Raw genomic sequence first — 22,458 nt, forward strand, 5'->3', positions numbered from 1 at the left:
ATAATTGTTTCCTGCCTCTGCAGTGCGTTACGTACGCGAAGTCAGCCTCCAACAGGGAAATCGAAATACAGTGTATATCACAGGCAGTGTGGTTGTTCCCCAAAACTTCCAAAAAATACAATATTAGGCCTGCCTGTCACTGCTTTCAGTTTACTGCATCTCTGCTGGGGGTAGAAGTCGTTGAATTAATACCCAGCCTTGCGCATAATTGTTGCCTGCCTCTGCAGTGCGTTACATACGCGAAGTCAGCCTCCATGACGCCTCTGCCCCCTACAACTACTGGGTGTCGAAGCTGGACACGTGGCCTGAACTCGCGCTGTATGCCCTGGAGGTGCTTGCTTGTCCTGCGGCTAGCGTCTTGTCAGAGAGGGTGTTTAGTGCGGCTGGGGGAATCATCACGGATAAGCGTACCCACCTGTCAACCGACAGTGCCGACAGGCTTACACTCATCAAGATGAACAAAGCCTGGATTTCCCCAGACTTCTCTTCTCCACCAGCGGACAGCAGCGATACCTAAGCAATACGTAGGCTGCACCCGCGGATGGAAGCATCATTCTCTATCACCATAAAAAACGGGGACCTTTTTGCTTCATCAATCTGTGTATTATATTCATCCTCCTCCTCCTGCTCCTCCTCCTGAAACCTCACATAATCACGCCGAACGGGCAATATTTCTTAGGCCCACAAGGCTCAGTCATATAATTTTTGTAAACAATCTTTATACGTTTCAATTCTCATTAAAGCGTTGAAACTTGCACCTGAACCAATTTTTATTTTAACTGGGGTGCCTCCAGGCCTAGTTACCAATTAAGCCACATTAACCAAAGCGATTAATGGGTTTCACCTGCCCTCTTGGTTGGGCATGGCCAATTTTTCTGAGGTACATTAGTACTGTTGGTACACCAATTTTTTTGGGCCCTCGCCTACAGTGTAATCCTATTAATTTTTATGTTCTTTGCCTGCACTCATGGTACAGCAAGGTGTGTGGGGTTGGCCCACACTTTTGCTACATAAATGTAACTGGGGCCTTGTCTATACTGCAACTACTGAAATGTGAAAGAGACTGTTATCTCTCTAAACTGCTGCAACGGGAATGTTACTGTGGCCTGTCTTGACTGCTACTACTACTGAAATGGAACTAATACTGTGCTCCCCCTATATTACTGCTTCGGAATTGTTACTGGGGCCTGTCTGGACTGCTACTACTACTGAAATGGAACTAATACTGTGCTCCCCCTATAATGCTGCTAGTGATATGTTACTGGGGCCTGTCCCTAATGCTACCGCTGAAATGTTACTAATTCTGGGCTCTGCTTATACCGCTGCTAATGCTATGTCACTGGGGTGTGGAAACGGAGGCTTCCCAAAGACATGATGGTAGCGAGGCCATTTCCCACCAACGCGGTTACTGTTAAGGTGCATATAACCACGGACACGTGGAGAGGACACGTAGTGCCTCAAAAACATCCCCCTCCTCCTCCAACAATGAAAACATTCTTGCCAAATACCTTTGCATTGGTCCGTCTGGTGGCAGTCCAAGAATTTCACCTTTACCGACACAACAAGAGAGCCCCCCCCCCACCATCTCCCCACCACGGCCCACTTAATCCTGGCCACCTTCCGAGAAACAACTAAATAAAACCGCGCTACTAGGTCTGCAGTCGCCACCACATTCCCACCAACGCGGTTACTGTTAAGGTACATATTACCACTCTGACTGGGGCATGCACTGTGGGCCGAAGGACACCTGTATTGTATGTGACGTTAGCTCTGCTGAGCAGGGCACTGCAATGGGATACATTTATGTACCGCCGATGGGTTCCAGGGAGCCACCCATGCTGTGGGTCCACAGGGACTTCACATTAGGGATTTGTACCTGCCAGTGTCTATGTATTAAAGACCCCGGTCAGGCTGGGGCATGCAGTGTGGGCCGAAGCCCACCTGCATTTAATCTGACGTTACCTCAGCTGTGCTGGGCAATGCAATGGGATATATTTATGTACCGGCGGTGGCTTCCTGGGACCCACCTATGATGTCGGTCCACACGGAGTTGTAACTGCATGTGTCTACTTATAAAGAACCCCAGTCTGACTGGGGCATGCAGTGTGGGCCGAAGCCCACCTACATTAAACCTGACGTTACCTCAGCTGTGCTGGGCACTGCAATGGGATTTGTTTATGTACCGCCGGTGGGTTCCAGGGAGCCACCCATGCTGTCGGTGGAAACGGAATTCCCATTGCGGAGTTGTACCTGCCTGTGACTATTTATAAAAAACCCCGGTCTGACTGGGGCATGCAGTGTGGGCCGAAGCCCACCTGTATTTAATCTGACGTTAGCTCTACTATCCTGGGCACTGCATTGGGACAAACTACAGGAGCAATACAGCGCTAATGAGACGTGCACAGCTACGCTAGCACTGGAGTCCGCTGTAGGCCCGCGATTGCTGAAGGTTTGTGCAGAGGCCTATGTCCTGGGTGCAGTGAAAGTCCGCTTCCTGCCAAGGATTGCTGAAGCTGGGGGCCGAGGCCTATATCGTGGCCGCAGTGCAAGTCTGCCCTGTTTGGCCGGTCAGATCAATTTTTGGTTCATGTCTTGGGTTTCCTAGGACCCACCTATGCTGTTGGTGCAAACTTAGCTCCCATCGTGGTGTTTGACCAGTCTGGCACAAAGACACTGACTGACTTGGGTAGGGGGCAGAGCGCAGATGGCTTTCCCCTTGCAGTGTGGATTGAGCTATGCGACACCTTGACAGAATGAATACTGTGTGGCACATAGATTCCTCATTGCTATGCCCACGTTTGCAGCTCCTGACGGAGGTGGCACAGGATTGGAGTTCTCATTGCTTCTGTACAGCATTGTGGGCTATCGCCCCGCCCCTTTTAAAGAGGGTCGCTGCCTAGCCGTGCCAACCCTCTGCAGTGTGTGCCTGCGGTTCCTCCTCATGGCAGATGCACTTATAAATAGACATGAGGGTGGCGTGGCATGAGGGCAGCTGAAGGCTGCGCAGGGACACTTTGGTGTGTGCTGTGGACACTGGGTCGTGCGGGGGGCGGGTTGGGCAGCATGTAACCCAGGAGAAGTGGCAGCGGAGTGTCATGCAGGCAGTGATTGTGCTTTGTTGGAGGTAGTGTGGTGCTTAGCTAAGGTACGCCTTGCTAATGAGGGTTTTTCAGAAGTAAAAATTGTTGGGAGGGGCACTCTTGCCGCTATTGTGGCTTAAAGGGGTTGTCCCGCGCCAAAACGTTTTTTTTTTTTTTTCAACAGCCCCCCCGTTCGGCGCGAGACAACCCCGATGCAGGGGTTAAAAATAAAAACCGCACAGTGCTTACCTGAATCCCCGCGCTCCGGTGACTTCTTACTTACCGGTTGAAGATGGCCACCGGGATCTTCTCCCTCGGTGGACCGCAGCTCTTCTGTGCGGTCCATTGCCGATTCCAGCCTCCTGGTTGGCTGGAATCGGCACGTGACGGGGCGGAGCTACACGGAGCAGCTCTCTGGCACGAGAGGCCCCATTGAGAAAAGAAGAAGACCCGGACTGCGCAAGCGCGTCTAATCTGGAGATTAGACGCTGAAAATTAGACGGCACCATGGAGACGAGGACGCTAGCAACGGAACAGGTAAGTGAATAACTTCTGATAACTTCTGTATGGCTCATAATTAATGCACAATGTACATTACAAAGTGCATTAATATGGCCATACAGAAGTGTATAACCCCACTTGCTTTCGCGGGACAACCCCTTTAATAGTGGGACCTGGGAACTTGAGATGCAGCCCAACATGTAGCCCCTCACCTGCCCTATCCGTTGCTGTGTCGTTCCCATCGCTTTCTTGAATTTCCCAGATTTTCACAAATGAAAACCTTAGCGAGCATCGGCGATATACAAAAATGCTCGGGTCGCCCATTGACTTCAATGGGGTTCGTTACTCGAAACAAACCCTCGAGCATCGCGAAAAGTTCGACTCGAGTAACGAGCACCCGAGCATTTTGGTGCTCGCTCATCTCTAGAAAACAACCTTTTTGTACACTTTTTCCTTGCTTTGTTAAAAAAAAGACCCTTTTGATATGGCTGCACCCATAACTAATCTATATATATAAAATTGAATGTATGTCTGCGTGTCTGTCTGTCTGTCTGTTTGTCCTTTATGCGCTACTACACCATTCATCCGATCGCCATGAAACTTTGGGAAGTTGTTGAGTACACTCCTGGGAAGATTATAGGCATAGTACATTTATGCTACGATAAATGGAGCGCGTGCGTCGTCGACAGTTACGACCCCCCCCCCCCCCACGTAGATCGTTCGATTTCCATCATTGCCTCTAATTCTCTCACTTCCCGATGTTGTAGAAACATGAAATTTGGCACAAGCATTGATTATGTCATAAATAGGAAAAGGTAATGGGTCCCAACTCGATTATTCAATTCTAAGCACCAAAGAATAAGCGTCCAAATTTTACGTACGGAATCTAATTTTCTCGCTTCCCAATGTCATAGAAACTTGAAATTTGGCACGAACATCGATTATGTCATAAATAGGAAAAGCTAATGGGTCCCAACTCGATTATTCAATTCTATACGCCAAAGAATTAGCGTCCAAATTTTACGTACGGAATGTAATTTTCTCACATAGAAACATGAAATTTGGCACGGGCATTGAATATGTCATAAATAGGAAACGCTAATGGGTCCCAACTCAATTATTCAATTCTATGCGCAAAAGAATGAGCGTCCAAATTTTACGTATGGAATGTAATTTTCTCACATAGAAACATTAAATTTGGCTCGGGCATCGAATATGTCATAAATAGGAAAAGCTAATGGGTCCCAACTCCATTATTCAATTCTAGCGCAAAAGAGCTAGCGTCCAAATTTTACGTACGGAATGTAATTTTCTCACATAGAAACATTAAATTTGGCACAAGCATTGATTATGTCATAAATAGGGAAAGCTAATGGGTCCCAAGTCGATTATTCAATTCTAAGCGCAAAACAATTAGCGTCCAAATTTTACGTACGGAATCTAATTCCCTCACTTCCTGATATATATATATAAATGAATGTATGTCTGTCTGTCTGTCCTTTATGCGCTACTACACCATTCATCCAATCACCATGAGACTTTGGGAAGTTGTTGAGTACACTCCTGGGAAGATTGCTGGCATAGTACATCTATCCTGCGAGCATCGTCGACAGTTATGGCCCCCAGACAAAGATCGTTTGATTTCCATCTCAAGCACGAAAGCAAAAGGCATTACGAGCAACGGGATGCGTGTTCAACCAGAAAATGATGCATCCACCGAACGTTTCGCCAGACAATTGCTGGATATTGAGAATGCTGAGGTAAAATGAAAGCTGTGCTGTGATTGGTTGCTACTTCTTATACTACTGAAGTTGCATGAAAGCTGTGCTGTGATTGGTTGTTATATATTATACCACTGAGGTAACATGAAAGCTGCGCTGTGATTGGTTATTATATATTATACTGAGGTAACATGAAAGCTGTGCTGTGATTGGTTGTTATATATTATACTGAGGTAACATGAAAGCTGTGCTGTGATTGGTTGTTATATATTATACCACTGAGGTAACATGAAAGCTGCACTGTGATTGGTTGTTATATATTATACCACTGAGGAAACATGAAAGCTGCACTGTGATTGGTTGTTATCTAGATATATAAAAACGAATGAATGTATGTCTGTCTGTCTTCGCAGCAACGCGCGACGGGTAAGCTAGTCTATATATTTAAAATTGAATGTATGTCTGTCTGTGTGTCTGTCTGTTTGTCTTTTATGCGCTACTACACCATTCATCCGATCGCCATGAAACTTTGGAAAGTTGTTGAGTACACTCCTGGGAAGATTATAGGCATAGTACATTTATGCTATGATAAATGGCGCGCGTGCGAGCGTCATCGACAGTTACGCCCCCCCACGTAGATTGTTCGATTTCCATCATTGCCACTAACTCTCTCACTTTCCGATATTGTAGAAACATAAAATTTGCCACGAGCATTGATTATGTCATAAATAGGAAAAATTAATGGGTCCCGACTCGATTATTCAATTTTAAGCGCCAAAGAATTAGCATCCAAATTTTACGTACGGAATCTAATTTTCTCACTTCCCAATGTCATAGAAACTTGAAATTTGGCATGAGCATTGATTATGTCAAAAATACGAAAAGCTAATGGGTCCCAACTCGATTATTCAATTCTAAACGCCAAAGAATTAGCGTCCAAATTTTACATACGTAATCTAATTCTCTCACTTTCCAATGTCATAGAAACTTGAAATTTGGCACGAGCATTGATTATGTCATAAATAAGAAAAGTTAATTGGTCCCAACTCGATTATTAAATTCTAAGTGCAAAATAATTAGCGTCCAAATTTTACGTACGGAATCTAATTCTCTCACTTCCTGATGTCATCTATATATATAAAAAGGAATGTATGTCTGTCTGTCTGTCCTTTTTGCGCTACTACACCATTCATCTAATCGCCATGAAACTTTGGGAAGTTGTTGAGTACACTCCTGGGAAGATTACTGGCATAGTACACCTATCCTGCGAGCATCGTCGACAGTTATGTCCCCCAGACATAGATCGTTTGATTTCCATCTCAGGCACAAAAGCGAAAGGCATTACGAGCAACGGGATGAGTGTTCACCTACAAAATGATGCATCCGCTGAACGTTTCGCAAGACAATTGCTGGATATTGAGAATGCTGAGGTAAAATGAAAGCTGTGCTGTGATTGGTTGCAATTTCTTATACTGCTGAGGTAAAATGAAAGCTGTGCTCTGATTGGTTGCTATTTCTCATACTGCTGAGGTAATATGAAAGCTGTGCTGTGATTGATTGCTATATATTATACCGCTGAGGTAACATGAAAGCTGTGCTGTGATTGGTTGCTATATATTATACTGCTGAAGTAACATGAAAGCTGCTGTGCTGTGATTGGTTGTTATATATTATACCGATGAGGTAATTTGAAAGCTGCTATCTAGATATATAAAAACGAATGTATGTAGGTATGTCTGTCTTCGCAGCAACGTGCGACGGGTAAGCTAGTTTATATATATAAAATTGAATTGAGTGTCTGTCTGTCTGTTTGTCCTTTATGCGCTACTACAACATTCCTCCGATCGCCATAAAACTTTGGAAAGTTGTTGAGTGCACTCCTGGGAAGATTATAGGCATAGTACAACTATCCTACAATAAATGGCACGTGTGCGAGCATCGTCAACAGTTACGCCCCCTACGTTGATCGTTCAATTTCCATCATTGCCACTAATTTTCTCACTTCCCGATGTCGTAGAAACATGAAATTTGGCAAGAGCATTGATTATGTCATAAATAGGAAAAGATAATGAGTCCCAACACGATTATTTAATTCTAAGCGCCAAAGAATTAGCGTCCAAATTTTATGTACGGAATCCAATTTTCTCACTTCCCGATGTCATAAAAACTTGAAATTTGGCACGAGCATTGATTATGTCATAAATATGAAACTTTTAAGGGTCCCAACTCCAATATTCAATTCTAAGCGCCAAAGAATTAGCGTCCAAATTTTTCGTGCGGAATCTAATTTTCTCACTTCCCAATGTCATAGAAACTTGAAATTTGGCACGAGCATTGATTATGTCATAAATAGAAAAAGTTTAAGGGTCCTAACTCGATTATTCAATTCTAAGCACCAAAGAATTAGCGTCAAAATTTTACATACGGAATCTAATTCTCTCACTTCCCAATGTCATAGAAACTTGAAATTTGGCACGAGCATTGATTATGTCATAAATAGGAAAAGTTCAAGGGTCCTAACTCGATTATTCAGTTCTAAGTGCCAAAGAATTAGCATCCAAATTTTACGTACGGAATCTAATTTTCTCGCTTCCCAATATCATAGAAACTTGAAATCTGGCACGAGCATTGATTATGTCATAAATAGGAAAAGTTAATTGGTCCCAACTAGATTATTAAATTCTAAGCGCAAAAGAATTAGCGTCCAAATTTTACGTACGGAATCTAATTTTCACACTTCCCAATGTCATAGAAACTTGAAATTTGGCACAAGAATTGATTATGTCATAAATAGGAAAAGCTAAAGGAATTAGCGTCCAAATTTTACATACAGAATCTAATTCTCTCACTTCCTGGTGTCATCTATATATATAAAAATGAATGTATGTCTGTCTGTCTGTCCTTTATGCATTACTACACTAGATATATAAAAACAAATGTATGTATGTCTGTCTTCGCAGCAACGTGCGATGGGTAAGCTAGTCTATATATATAAAATTGAATGTATGCGTGTCTGTATGTTTGCATGTCTGTATGTATGCCTGTCTGTCTGTCTGTTTGTCCTTTATGCGCTACTACACCATTTATCCGATCGCCATGAAACTTTGGAAAGTTGTTGAGTACACTCCTGGGAAGATTATAGGCATAGTACAACTATCCTACGATAAATGGCGTGTGTGCGAGCATCGTCGACAGCTACGCCCCCCCCCCCCCACGTAGATCGTTCGATTTCCATCATTGCCACTAATTCTCTTACTTCCCGATAGCGTAGAAACATGAAATTTGGCATGAGCATTGATTATGTCATATAGAGGAAAAGCTAATGGGTCCCAACTCGATTGTTTAATTCTAAGCGCCAAAGAATTAGCGTCCAAATTTTACGTACGGAATGTAATTTTCTCCCTTCCCGATGTCATAAAAACTTGAAATTTGGCACGAGCATTGATTATGTCATAAATATGAAAAGTTTAAGGGTCCCAACTCCAATATTCAATTCTAAGCACCAAAGAATTAGCGTCCAAATCTTACGTACGGAATCTAATTTTCTCACTTCCCAATGTCATAGAAACTTGAAATTTGGCACAAGCATTGATTATGTCATAAATAGGAAAATTAATTGGTCCCAACTCGATTATTCAATTCTAAGCGCCAAAGAATTAGCGTCCAAATTTTATGTACGGAATCTAATTTTCGCACTTTCCAATGTCATTAAAACTTGAAAATTGGCACGAGCATTGATTATGTCATAAATAGGAAAAGCAAATGGGTCCCATCTCAATTATTCAATTCTAAGCGCGAAAAAATTAGCGTCCAAATTTTTTGTACGGAATCTAATTTTCTCACTTCCCAATGTCATTAAAACTTGAAATTTGGCACGAGCATTGATTATGTCATAAATAGGAAAAGAAAATCGGTCCCATCTCAATTATTCAATTCTAAGCACCAAAGAATTAGCGTCCAAATTTTACGTACAGAATCTAATTCTCTCACTTCCCGATGTCATATATATATATATATATATATATATATATATATATATATATATATATATATATATATATGTGTATGTATATATATATATATATATATATATATATATATATATATATATATATATATATATATATAAATGAATGAAATACATTCATTCATTTATTCATTCATTCAGTCTGTCTGTCCTTTATGCATTACTTCACTATTCATCCAATCGCCATGAAACTTTGGGAATTTGTTTAGTATACTCCTGGGAAGATTACTGGCATAGTACAACTATCCTACGATAGGTGGCGCGCATGCGAGCATCGTCGACATTTATGCCCCTCTAGACAAAGATCATTTGATTTCCATTACAAGCACGAAAGCAAAAGACATTACGAGCAACGGGATGCGTGTTCAACTACAAAATGATGCATCCACCGAACGTTTCGCAAGACAATTGCTGGATATTGAGAATGCTGAGGTAACATGAAAGCTGTGCTGTGATTGGTTGCTATATATTATACTGCTGAGGCAACATGAAAGCTGTGCTCTCATTGGTTGTTATATATTATACTGAGGTAACATGAAAGCTGTGCTGTGATTGGTTGATACTTATACTACTCAGGTTACATGAAAGCTGTGCTGTGATCGGTTGCTACTTCTTATACTACTGAGATTACATGAAAGCTGTGCTGTGATTGGTTGCTATATATTATACCGCTGAGGTAAAATGAATGCTGCGCTGTGATTGGTTGCTATTTTTTATATTGCTGAGGCAGAATAAAAGTTGCGCTGTGATTGGTTGTTACTTCTCTTTCTGCTGAGGTAACATGAAAGCTGCGCTGTGATCGGTTGTTATATTTTATACTGCTAAGGGAACATGAAAGCTGTGCTGTGATTGGTTGTTATATATTATACTGAGGTAACATGAAAGCTGCGCTGTGATCAGTTGTTATATTTTATACTGCTGAGGTAACATATAAGCTGCGCTGTGATTGGGTGTTATATATTATAAAGCTGAGGTAACATGTGAGCTTGCCTGCGATTGGTTGTTTTTTAATATACCACTGAGGTAACATGAAAGCTGTGCTGTCATTGGTTGATATCTAGATATATAAAAACGAATGTATATATGTATATCTGTCTTCGCAGCAACGCGCGACGGGTAAGCTAGTTGTACAATAAATTGAAAACAACTTTTATCCCACACAACAAAGCGCAAAACTAAAGTGGTCCCGTGTTAGCCCGAAAAATCTCAGAAATGTCACATACTTATATAGAAAAGACACAAGTATTATAGAGGTGATACTGTTATTGGCTAACCAGAAAGAGTAAATCCGTGAGCTTTCAAGACTATTGCTCCTTCGTCAGGCTCATCAGACTCCTGCAATGTGTCCCTTCTGCTAGATGTGGGTTGTACATGACAATAAGCAATGGAGAGCAAATTGGCAGCACTTTGGGGCATATTTTTTTTAGCACAAAAACATAATTTTAGGCAAATAAAGAGATTTGCTATTACATTGACTATCGCATAAGCACAGGCATGCTGAAAATACATTCAGGCTTTTGCTTATATTTAAAGGTCATGATCTTTGAGCCCCATAAACTATGGTCAGGAAATGGGAAGGGTGGGGGGAGGGGGATTTTGACTTGGAATCAGCTGTGTCCCTGTATAATGTACTCTGTGCTGCAGCCAGGGAAGGATAGGGGAGCGGTGTATTGGGGACATCATAGCAGAGGAGTTTCTACCCCCCCCCCCCCCCCCCCCTGGAGTTGAGATCCGAGAAAGTTGACTGATAAAAAATGAGCTTACAGAAAAGGAAAATGGCTTTAAAAATGCAGGATAGAAGTCATATAATGGCCAGAAAGCTGTTATTTCTCGTGTATACACGACGGCTTATTCTGAAAAGTCATTGGAAAGTATAGTTGTGTTATATATATTTTCATTCAAAATATGGACTACAAATGATGAATTATTCTATAGCCATGCACAATATGTATATTCACTGATACCGGAACACCGCTATCACATTCACTGCGCATTTCCATAAAATTACATCAGGACAAAAGAGGACTGGAAAAACCTTCCTTATTTCCCTGCCTGATACCTGCTGCTTTCCTTGAGAAACACATTCAAGCATGAAGTGATGTCACGGAGCTATAAATGTAGAGTCAGTCTTGGTTTGTTCATACATTCCTTCAACTAAGAGCCTGGAAAGTGCGATAAATCCGGTGATCGTATAGGAAACAGTCTTCTCTGGGCTTTCATGACCAGGAGTTCTATTGAAAGTAGAAAAGTAAGCCTCATGAAGTAAATGGGCGCAGATGAAAGGGGTTACTAATTGCATTTAAAGTAGCAGGTAAAATAACTAATCAAGCAGTACTTACCCATCCTTGGTCCTGACGATCTAGCGCTGACAGCGGAAGTCAGGTGATCACTGCCTGCCAATCAGAGGCTTCAGCATCACCGCTCAGAACCCCTGACTTCATGACATCCAGGATGTGAGCGCCGATACCAGGAGAACGGGCAATGACTCAGCAAACTCTGATTGGCAGGCAGCAGTCACCTGACCTCAGCTGTTAACACAGACCAGAAGAACAGCGGGCTGAGGTGCTGGATGGATGGGGCCGAGGACGGGTAAGTACTGCTTGATTTGTTATGTTACTACATCTGCCATTTACATTTTAGAAGTAAGTGGTCGCCCCTGTGAGTAACGATGGAAGCTTCCTACAATATGAGAAATGCCCATCTGCATTACATGGAATGTTCCTCAGGAAGTATTGCTAGGATGCCCTAATAAATGGAATTAAATATTATGTGAGGGAGAGCCAGCAGGCGCATCATGGCTAAATATAGCGGGGCTCCTCCATGAAGCGGGCACTGTTACAGCATTTCACTTATTAGCTGTTAGTTAATGATGTGCACAGATGCCCTTACTTGTTTCTGAATCACTGCAGTCATTTTTTGGCAAATTGGTGACTTTTTCACATAAGTGATCCCCTGGAAATATCTACTTAAACCAGAAAAGATGAATCCAGAGCGCGGTCGGCTCATTTGTATCACTTTACTTACTTCTCTATAACAAGCCCGGTTCCCAACGCTGCGGTCTTCTCATATTAACAGCTTCACACTGGATCCTATCCACTAGGTTGTGTCTGCAAGATCTCATCCAGAAACCTGAAACTCATCATTTTTTATCCATCTTTTATTTCTTTACTTTTATACAGGCCGGATTCGCCCATAAAATCGTGCCTTTAAAACTGTGGCAATTTGTTACCCTTTCTGCATAACTAATGTAATATTATACAGTGCCAAGTACCTCCAATGACTCCTACAGTAAGTATAGACGATGCAGAAGCCCCCAGTACTGAGTAACATGCAGCAGTCACAGCGCATTATTACTGCCGCGCTCGTCAAACCAATGCGAACATTAGCTCCAAAATAAATATGAAGAGGAGGACGCCGCTGATGGGGGCTGCAATCACTGCAGTCATGTTTGGGAAAATCGGTGACTTTTTCACATGTCATCCCGTGTTAACATGTTGGCTTCTTCAGACGGATGTAATTACAAATAGAACCCTTTGATTTCGATAGGTTTGTTCTTATTTCCTTCTTTTATGCGGGCATTTCATGTGCGAGGAATCAAATAAGACATACTCTATTTTTGTGTGCATTTGTGCTCCATCCTCCATCGATTCCCGTGGAAGTCTATAAGAGGTGCGCAAATGCATCAGCACCACGTATTTGCACAACAAACTAGGTTGATTTGCGCACACATGGTCTGTTCACACCCCCGACCTCCTTTAGTGAGTTCTAGATGTGTTCGTTTTTCCACAGAATTGCGCAACAAATTGTGCATTTACACATGCATTGAGCTCGCATTTGCGCAACTTTCATAGACTTCTGTGGGGCCCTTAGTTCGCCAATGCACAGGAAAATAGAGCAGGTCCTATTTTTTTATGCGTGCGAGAAATACGTGCGCATAAAAAATGTTAATGAGAACGAAATGTTAATGAGAACGAATCCACTGACATCCATGGGTTCTGCTCTCTGCATATTGTGCACATATATTTTGTGTGAAAACGCGCACAAATACATCTGTCAAATACAAGAGCGCTCCAGGATGTCAAATGTCATCAGTTCTCCATTCCATTTTAAACATAACTCATGAGAGGCGTGGCTTGCTAATGGCGGGATAAGCAGCTCTGAGGACGAGCTCCCGGTCCGATCGCCAAAACCAGGCAAAAGCAGAGGCACAAACCACAAACCACTCACCCTGCGGTATGGGGAAGAGGAGGACCCAGCCCCGCACACCGGCACCAGCGGAGAGAGAATCAAGCGGTATTAACCGCTTCTTCACCCCAGCAGCGACTGCAGCGGTGGACGGAGCAGAGGCAGAAAAGGAGGGAGGACGTCGGGAAGCTGCGCTGGCGCCCACTCCGGCAGTAACACAAGGCACCCAGACCGGCGGGTCAGGAACTGTGGCAGACGGGGAAGCGCTATGGAGAGAGGGGGAGGAGGAAGAGAGCGGAGCAGCTAGCGACACCGCCGGAGAGACGAGCGGGACGGACGGAAGACAGGGGAATGAGCACCACCTCACCAGCGGGACCCTGGACTCTACAGCCAACAGTGTCCTGAGGGCAGCAAGGTCTGTGACACAAGAGGAGGGGGGGGGAGAGATGGAAGAGAGGGGGCTTACAAGGGGACCCTGGACGGGAGATGCAGCAAGCCTGCTGGTCAGGGCTGATTCCCACAAGATGGTGGCCAGAGGGCCCCTCCGCCCACGTGGAGCTATTGGAGCCCCAGAAAGGCAGAGATCTACACCCTATACTCACTCCCAAATGCCAGCAGACCCTACTGCATGCAATAACACCAATAAAGGTCCCCGCCGCATGTTTCAAACCACTCCATGCGTAAGCCCTCACAGTAACAAGGAATAACGACCGTTCCTCCCCCCCCCCAGAAAATGAGGAGAATGGGCTGCACGCTCCCCTTCACCCAGCACGCATTCAGACGACACCTCAGAGCCCTCCCTACCAAAGCGGAAATCAATTCCTCTTTTTCACATCTTGAACAGGCCCACAAGCAAGCGGTCACACAGATTCAAAAAGATATACAGCAAATCGGGCACAGAGTTCTAGCCATAGAAGAATCCCAAGAACAAACTAACGCTACGCTTGAAACCCACAGACAAGTCATCATGTCACACTCCACCCAGATCTCCAACATCCTCGCGCACATCGACGACTTGGGAAACAGACATAGACGGAATAACATCAGAGTGAGGGGTCTCCCAGAAGACATCACTAATGCGCAACTAGAGCAATGGGCCCAAGACTTCTTTGGTCCCCTCATGCAAAGGCCCCGTAACAAACCTATAGAGATCGATCGTATCCACAGGTCTCTCGGCCCCAAAAGCACCGATCCAAAGCGACCCTGAGACATCATCTGTCGCATTCACTTTTATAAAGACAAAGAGGACATTCTGAAAAGAGCCAGAGAAAAGGGGGACCTATCCTATCAAGACCGGCCCATTCTGCTACTACCAGACTTAGCAAAAAGAACCCTACAACTACGGAAGGGCCTGAGACCAGTATTGGTGGCCCTGAAAGGGAAGGACATCCCATACAGATGGGGATACCCATTTCAACTCACGGCCTGGAAGAATGGCAAATCAGCCACTTTTCGCTCCCTAGGGGACCTCCCCAACTTCCTGGGAACTTTTGAGCTTCCAATGTTTTCCATACCAGAATGGCTGGCCCCGCCGTTCCTGCCAGCCCAACCAACAACAGAGACCTGACACACCGTCAGCCCCACATGCAAACGGAATGACCGCAAACCCAGATCACCACCAAGATGAAGACCCCACATCTACTACCAATAAAAGGACCCCTGGGCCCCGAGTGGACCGGGAAGAAGAACACAGGAAGCCTCTCTTCGGACATCCCGCAGAGTTATCCCACCACGAGCAGGCTGGGGGTTCGGGGACTTCCCCACCCCCACCCCCCACCCCAATCCGGGAGTCTTGTGTCTATATTTCCCTCTGCTTCTGTTTCCTGGGTCTATAGCCACAGCAAACTAACACCCGTGGGCTGTACGTCTCCTCTTCAAACCCAAACCTAAACCACCTGTCTTACTACAACACTATAACTAACCACGACCCACCATGTCTCTCGAAACTAATTTTCTCTTTCATTAATTAACCTGGTTCTCATCTAGGTCCTCCTCCCTACCCTGGCAGGGAGACACCTGATCTATACAAGCGACGGCTGGGGGGCACCCTGCCCCGCTGTTGTCAACTACTGCCTCCACTAGGCCGGACGACACCTCGTGTGGTCCAACACCAGACGACGACCGGGAATGGCCTACCTTGTTCCGGGCCCCCCCAGATGTACAGTTTGTTTTCGTATTTGTATTCCCTACCTCTCTCCTACCTTACCCTCCGTTAGGCTGTCAGTGACCAACACTCTTCTCTCGAAGAACGATAATGGATAGCCTAACGTTTTGTACCTACAATGTAAGAGGCCTGAACAAACCCTCCAAAAGAGGACAAATACTTAGACACCTCCACAAAAACAAGGTCATGATCGCGCTCCTCCAAGAAACCCACTTTACCCGGAACAGTACTGGGCTGTAAGTCCAAATTTTATTCTACATGGTTTCATAGCTCCCACCCAGAAAAGAAAGCAGGCGGCACTTCGCTAGGAATACATAACAACCTCACCCACCAGGTCATCGCCTCCGAGATAGACCCGGACTGTGTTTCTTAAAATCTCTGTCGGCACCAGAACCCTAACCATTGCAAATGTCTACTTTCCTAACCAAGCTCAGGTTCCTTTCGGTCTCCGGACTTTGGAGGCCCTTATGACCTTCGCCGCGGGTTCCCGGATAATCCTAGGAGGGGACTTCAACCTCTGCCTCAACCCTGCCCTGGACTCTGCAGCAGGTAAGACTGGAGTTTCCTTTTCCGAGCTCAGAAAACTCAAGAGAGCACTAATCTCCCTAAAACTAGTAGACCTTTGGAGGCTCCTACACCCTAAAACCTAAGACTTTAGCTTCCACTCATTAGCCCATAACAGTTATAATCGTTAAGATTATCTATTCATCTCCCACGACCTCTTAGATCTATCCCCTACTAGCTCAATCGGGATCTTCCCCTGGTCCGACCATGCTCCGGTCCTGGGGTCACTACAGGGCTTCACGGACAGGAGAGGTGGCCAATCGTGGCGCCTCAACGACAATCTCCTTAAAGACCCTCTTTGCTTAGAAGAGGTTAAACAAACGATCCAGCATTTCATGACAGATCACCTACACGACCCCACATCCCAACCTAACCAATAGGAGGCCCTAAAATGCGTCATAAGAGGGGTTTTCATCTCCCATGGTGCACGGCTGAAGCGAGAATGGTCGCAGGGGTTGAAAAACCTGTTGTCCAGACTAGGTAGTTTAGAAACAGCTAACAAGAACACACCCTCCGAGACACTTAGAGCAGACCTATCAGACACGAGGAATAAAGTGCTTTCTATCCTAGAACAACAATTGTTATGCGCCAGGGACAGATGGAGGGGCAGCTTCTACGAACAGGGAAACAAATGCGGGCGATTGCTGGCCGGGGCACTCCATCCCAGGACAGCCACCCCATACATACCCTCCCTCAACTCCCCCTCTAAGGGAATAATTCATGCTATTAAGGACATTTTGGAGTGTTTCAAGCAATACTACCAAAAACTGTATAATTTACAGGGAGGCGGGGGGGGGGGGGGGGCGCAGTCCCAGGCGATGGAAGAATACCTGGACAGGTTCGCCCCAAGTCTTATCCCAGAGGAGATAGCGGACAGTCTAGAGGATAATTTCTCCGAGGAAGAAATAAAAGAGGCAATCCAAAACCTCAAACTGGGGAAGAGCCCTGGCCCGGATGGGTTCATCCCCCGTTTCTATAAAGTGTTTGCGGACCTCATATCCCCCTCATTAGCCGAGACCTTTAGCGCTATTTCTGGATCGTGCCCCTTCCCGCCTCAGGCTCTCCAAGCAACTATCACCATCATCCCTAAACAGGGGAAGGACCACACGCTCTGCTCCAATTATCGCCCTATATCCTTATTAAACATCGATACCAAAATGTTCTCCAAAATATTAGCTTCACGCCTGAGGCCCCTCATCTCACCCCTAATCAACCGTGAGCAATCTGGTTTTGTCCCGGGCCGGGAGGCAAGGGACAACACTATAAGAACAATATCCCTGATTTTGCGGGCTCGCCTCTCGGGAATCCCCCTGTGCTTAATGTCAGTTGACGCAGAAAAAGCGTTCGATAGGGTTCATTGGGGGTTCCTGGAGGCGACCCCGAGGAAGATTGGGTTGGGTTCCAGATTTATTGACTGGATCATGGCCCTCTACCGCGACCCGTCAGCCAGAGTCAGAGTAAATGGGGCCCTATCCTCACCATTTAAAATAAAAAACGGGACAAGACAGGGCTGCCCCCTCTCCCCCTTTCTATATGTCCTGGTCATGGAGTCTCTGGCCAACGCCCTAAGAAATAACCCAAACATTCAACTTCAATTTACAACTGGCCTCCACTGAACATAAACTCTCCCTGTTCGCAGATGACCTCTTAGTATCATCACAAACCCTAGGGTTGCCCACCCAATAGCCCTAAAAGAATTTGAGAAGCATGGGAAAGTTAGTAATTTCAAAATCAATGTGAACAAATCTGAAATCCTTAATATCTCAATACCCCCGGAGGTGGCCTCTGCTGTTAGCAAATTCTCTACCATGAAATGGAGGAACGACCACATCAAATACCTCAGTGTAAATATTACCAGGGATCCCAAAGACCTTTTTGAAGCTAATTACAAGCACATGCTCGATAACCTCCGAAAGGACTTCACCAAGTGGAAATCCCTTAACCTTTCGTGGTTAGGGAGAATAAGCGCCCTAAAAATGGATGTCCTCCCCAGGCTCCTGTATCTCTTCCAAACCCTGCCGATAAAAATCCCAAATCTGTATCTGGCCAAGCTCTGCAAGAACTCCCTAGAGTTTGTCTGGGGAGGAACTAAACCGAGGGTTAAAAAAAGACACTTATCAGAAGGAAGGGAGACGGAGGGGTAGGCGTTCCCTGCTTTTCCACATACTACAAGCCGTCTATATGTACATGCGTTCTTGACATCATACATAACAACCCAACCAAGCTCTGGGTAGACTTAGAACGGGAAGAATTTCCTGCTTTGGCAACAGGCTCCTTCTGGCTGCTGCCATCAAGGGTGAGAGAAACGGATCTGATCCCGCCTTTATTGAAGCGAATCCTGGAGGCCTGGAACGGGTTCGCCCCACATCTGGGCCTGGTCTCCCGCCCCGGCCCCCTCACACCGATTACAGGCAACCCAGAACTACCAGCTCTTATGAGGGGCACTACGCCCTTCTCAGTGGGGTCCCCACCGCCCCTGAGGGTTAGGGACGTGGTGTCAACTTCGGGGGTCTGACCAATAGGTGAGTTACTGGAGGGGGGTGGCCCCCGGACCGGAGTGTGGTTCCAATACTTACAGATTAGACACTTTGTCCTATCCCTGGGTCCCCTGACCTCCCTACAGGCCCCTCTATCTCGCTTTGAACATTTATGCACTTCCCCGCGCCCTAACCCAGCCAAAGTCTCGGCTCTTTACAGCCTCCTCCTGGAAGAAGAGACACGGGATGACCCACCTGGCTTTGTGGCAAGTTGGGAGAGGGAGCTTAGGAAAACCTTCCAGGACGACGCCTGGAAAAACGCCTATACATTAACCCACTCAATGGCAACCGCCTCCAAATTTCAGGAAACCAATTATAAGATACTGTCTAGATGGTACAGAACCCCGGCACAACTAGCCAGAATATACCCGCAGACCCCGGACGCCTGTTGGAGATGCCAGGGCGGAAGGGGCGACCTCACCCACATTTAGTGGTCCTGCCTTCTTGTTATGCCCCTGATGCAGGAAATCACAAATCTTTACAACGCAATCTACAAAGACAATGTGGCCCTGACGCCCGAGGCGGCCCTGCTGTCCATAGTCCGGGGACCTATTTCCAAATCAAAGAAAAGCATCTTTAGATTCTTCCTGATAGCCATGAGACAGAATATACCAAGACTCTGGAAGACAAATTTGTCTCCCACGAGGACTTCTTGGTTGGAAATCATGGATAACATTTGCCACATGGAGGACCTGGGTGCCGCAGACAAAGGAAACTCCCCAAAGTACTTTGCCGCCTGGACGGCCTGGATTGTGTTCAGAAATTCCCCCGATCTAAAGACATGGCTTCTAACAGGTACACTACCCTCTTAACCTAAAATAGTTGTTCCATTGTCACGCAACTTCTGGAATCCGATACGGGGCGCGGGCCGCTGACAGCTGTCCCCCTCCCCCCTCCCCCTCCTCCTCATCTATTTCTCCTAGACCTCAACCTCCCCCCCCCCCTCCCCTTGCCTACCCCCCCCCCATCTTATATTCCTGTTATTACCAGTGTTCTCACAATGTTGCAACACCAATTTTATCAGGCAGCAGCCTCATTAACATAGCTTCCGTACAGTTGGCGACGGCGTCTGGTGGCTGGCACGAGAGTTGGCTCATCCTACCTCCCGGCCACCACACCCTGTCCAACAGGCTGCCCAATTTTCTTTTCTGTATCGCAACACCTTCCCATCTTGTTGATGATGTTAACATGCTCTTTATTATAAAACCAATAAATATATTTTGAACCATAAAACATAACTCATTTAGAAATTGATGGCAGCAACACATCTCACAAAAGTTGGTGCGGGTCCATGTCTACCATTGTGCAGCATCACCTCTTCTCTTTACAACAGTCTGTGAGGAGACAATTGCTGGAGTTTTGGAAGAGGAATGTTGTCCCATTCTTGTCTGATGTACGATTCTAGTGCCACACCAGAGAGGGGTGACCCTGGGCACCTGTCTAACGTGAAGAGCGGGGAGTGTTAAGTGCTGACATGTCACGGTGGCACTTACCAGGCTCTGGTCCCGGAGGGATGACACGCTGCCGAGGCCAGTATGGATTGCAGCCAAGCTTCAACACTCCTTTGGCTGGGAATGCCAATAAAGACAATGAGGGGGGTTGTATTAGATATCACTCGTGACGCCACCGTTCCCACACATCATTATTCTACGCGGTGGAGTAATAAACATGGAGACTTGTGTATAGTACCTCGAGTCCTTAGGAATGGTTAAGGCCTGGAATAACTTTTACTTGAAATAAACTTGAACAACAGGTAACACAGGTACAATTCACTTTACGTACTGACAGACAGAAGCTCACAGGTAGGGAGAATACACAGGATGAATACGGCCCTACAGTCCACATTATCTGTATGTCACCGGGTCCCGGATTGGGAGCAATCCAGAGGAGGAAGGCGGATAGGGGGTCACTCCACAAACACACTGTCAGACAATGACTCCAGAAAAAGGCTTAGCCTAGATACACCCCGCACAGCATAAGCATGGGTGTCACAATCAAGTACCTCTGTGCGGTGATCCTAGAGTTGGATGGCTGCACAGGAAAACGCCTGTATTGTGAATGGGTACCTGTTTTCAGGAAGTTGGAAGTTGCTCTCTCTCTATTGCTGGGACCCACTCCTCACATCCACACTCCAAGCTTTCTATTGATGAAATGTCCAGACTGCAGGCAGCCGGTTCAGCACCTGGATTCTTCTTCTGTGAAGCCATGCTGCTGTGATGGCTACAGTATGTGGTATACCATTGTCTTGGTGAAAGAGACGTTATCTGGATGGAGGATATGTTCATTGAAAACCTCTATATACTGCTCAGTATATATAGTGACTTTCAAGATGTTTAAGCAGCCTGTGCTATCAGAGATGCAGAACTGTGTGCTGGTAACAAGCTGGATGGTCCCTCTCCTCTGGAGACCGCAGGACACGGCGTCTGTAGTTTCCAAAAAGAATTTTACATTTTGATGCATCTGACCACAGATTAGTTTTCCATTTTGCTTCGGTCCATTTTAAAGGAGCTTTGGCGCATAGAAGAGTTGGTGTTTCTAGATTGTGTTGATATATGGCTTCTTCTTTGTATGATGCAGCTGTCACGTCCGCCAGGAGCACCTCGCCACAGCACAGATTCAGGGTGACGTTCACAGTGAACGCAAATATAAAACACAATGCAATGCGGGACAGTTGGTACCACTCCAGGTAGATGGCAAGAACCTGTCCCTTACCAAACAGGAAAGTGAGGAGTCCCTGCCTGCAAGCAGAGTAATTCTCCTGATGAGGAGAGCCCCGCTATCTTCCTCTGGGCCCTGACTATCCCTATGAAAACCCCTGGAGAGATGGACTGACAATGCAACATGAATTAAATTGACTCCGGCTCCACAATAAAAAAAAAATCATCACCAGACAACTACGCCCAGTAAATAGAATCTCTGTGGGAAGGACCAACCTGGAAAATGATATCCCAGCGATTTGGGGGCCCAAAGGCATCTTCCCCTTAACTTGCGGGCTAGCTACTATTCCCGACTGAGACCCCCAAAATGGACACACTTGTATGAAGTATCCAGTATGGCTGCAGAAAAAACAGCAACCTGTACCCCCCTGCTTCTCATTTCTCCCAGCTTCACCAGATAAGGAGCCCAATTGCATGGGCTCATCAAGAACCACAGGTTCTATGGATGTGGTAAACAATAGCTTGCTTGCCTGCACTCTAACCCGCCGACCAATCCCTATGGCTAGAGACATGGCCTCGTCAAAAGTTCTAGGTGTGGGATTTGAAACCATAAGATTCTTAATATTGTCACCTAGCGCAAAGCAAAATTGACTCTGCAATGCGGGGTCATTCCACTGTAGATCATTTACCTAATGGCAAAACTCTGTGCAAGACTCTTCAATGGGTGATCTCTCCTGCCATAAGCCTCTAATCCTACCTTTTGCCAGAACTACCCTATCAGGGTCATCATAGATCAGACCCAAAGCCCAAAAAAGATTATCCACCGACAATAAAGCCTCAGAAGTGGGTGGTAAAGAAAAGGCCCAAGCCTGAGGGTCTCCCTGCAACCTGGAAATCGCCATCCCTACCTTCTGAGACTCATCACCTGAGGACAAAGAGCGCAGTTTAAAATATAGTTTGCAGGATTCTTTGAACGCAAAACATTCCTGCCTTTTACCAGAAAAACGGTCTGGCAGGTCCAG

This window comes from Eleutherodactylus coqui, chromosome 9 (assembly GCF_035609145.1).
Source record: "Eleutherodactylus coqui strain aEleCoq1 chromosome 9, aEleCoq1.hap1, whole genome shotgun sequence".
Lineage (NCBI taxonomy): Eukaryota > Metazoa > Chordata > Amphibia > Anura > Eleutherodactylidae > Eleutherodactylus > Eleutherodactylus coqui.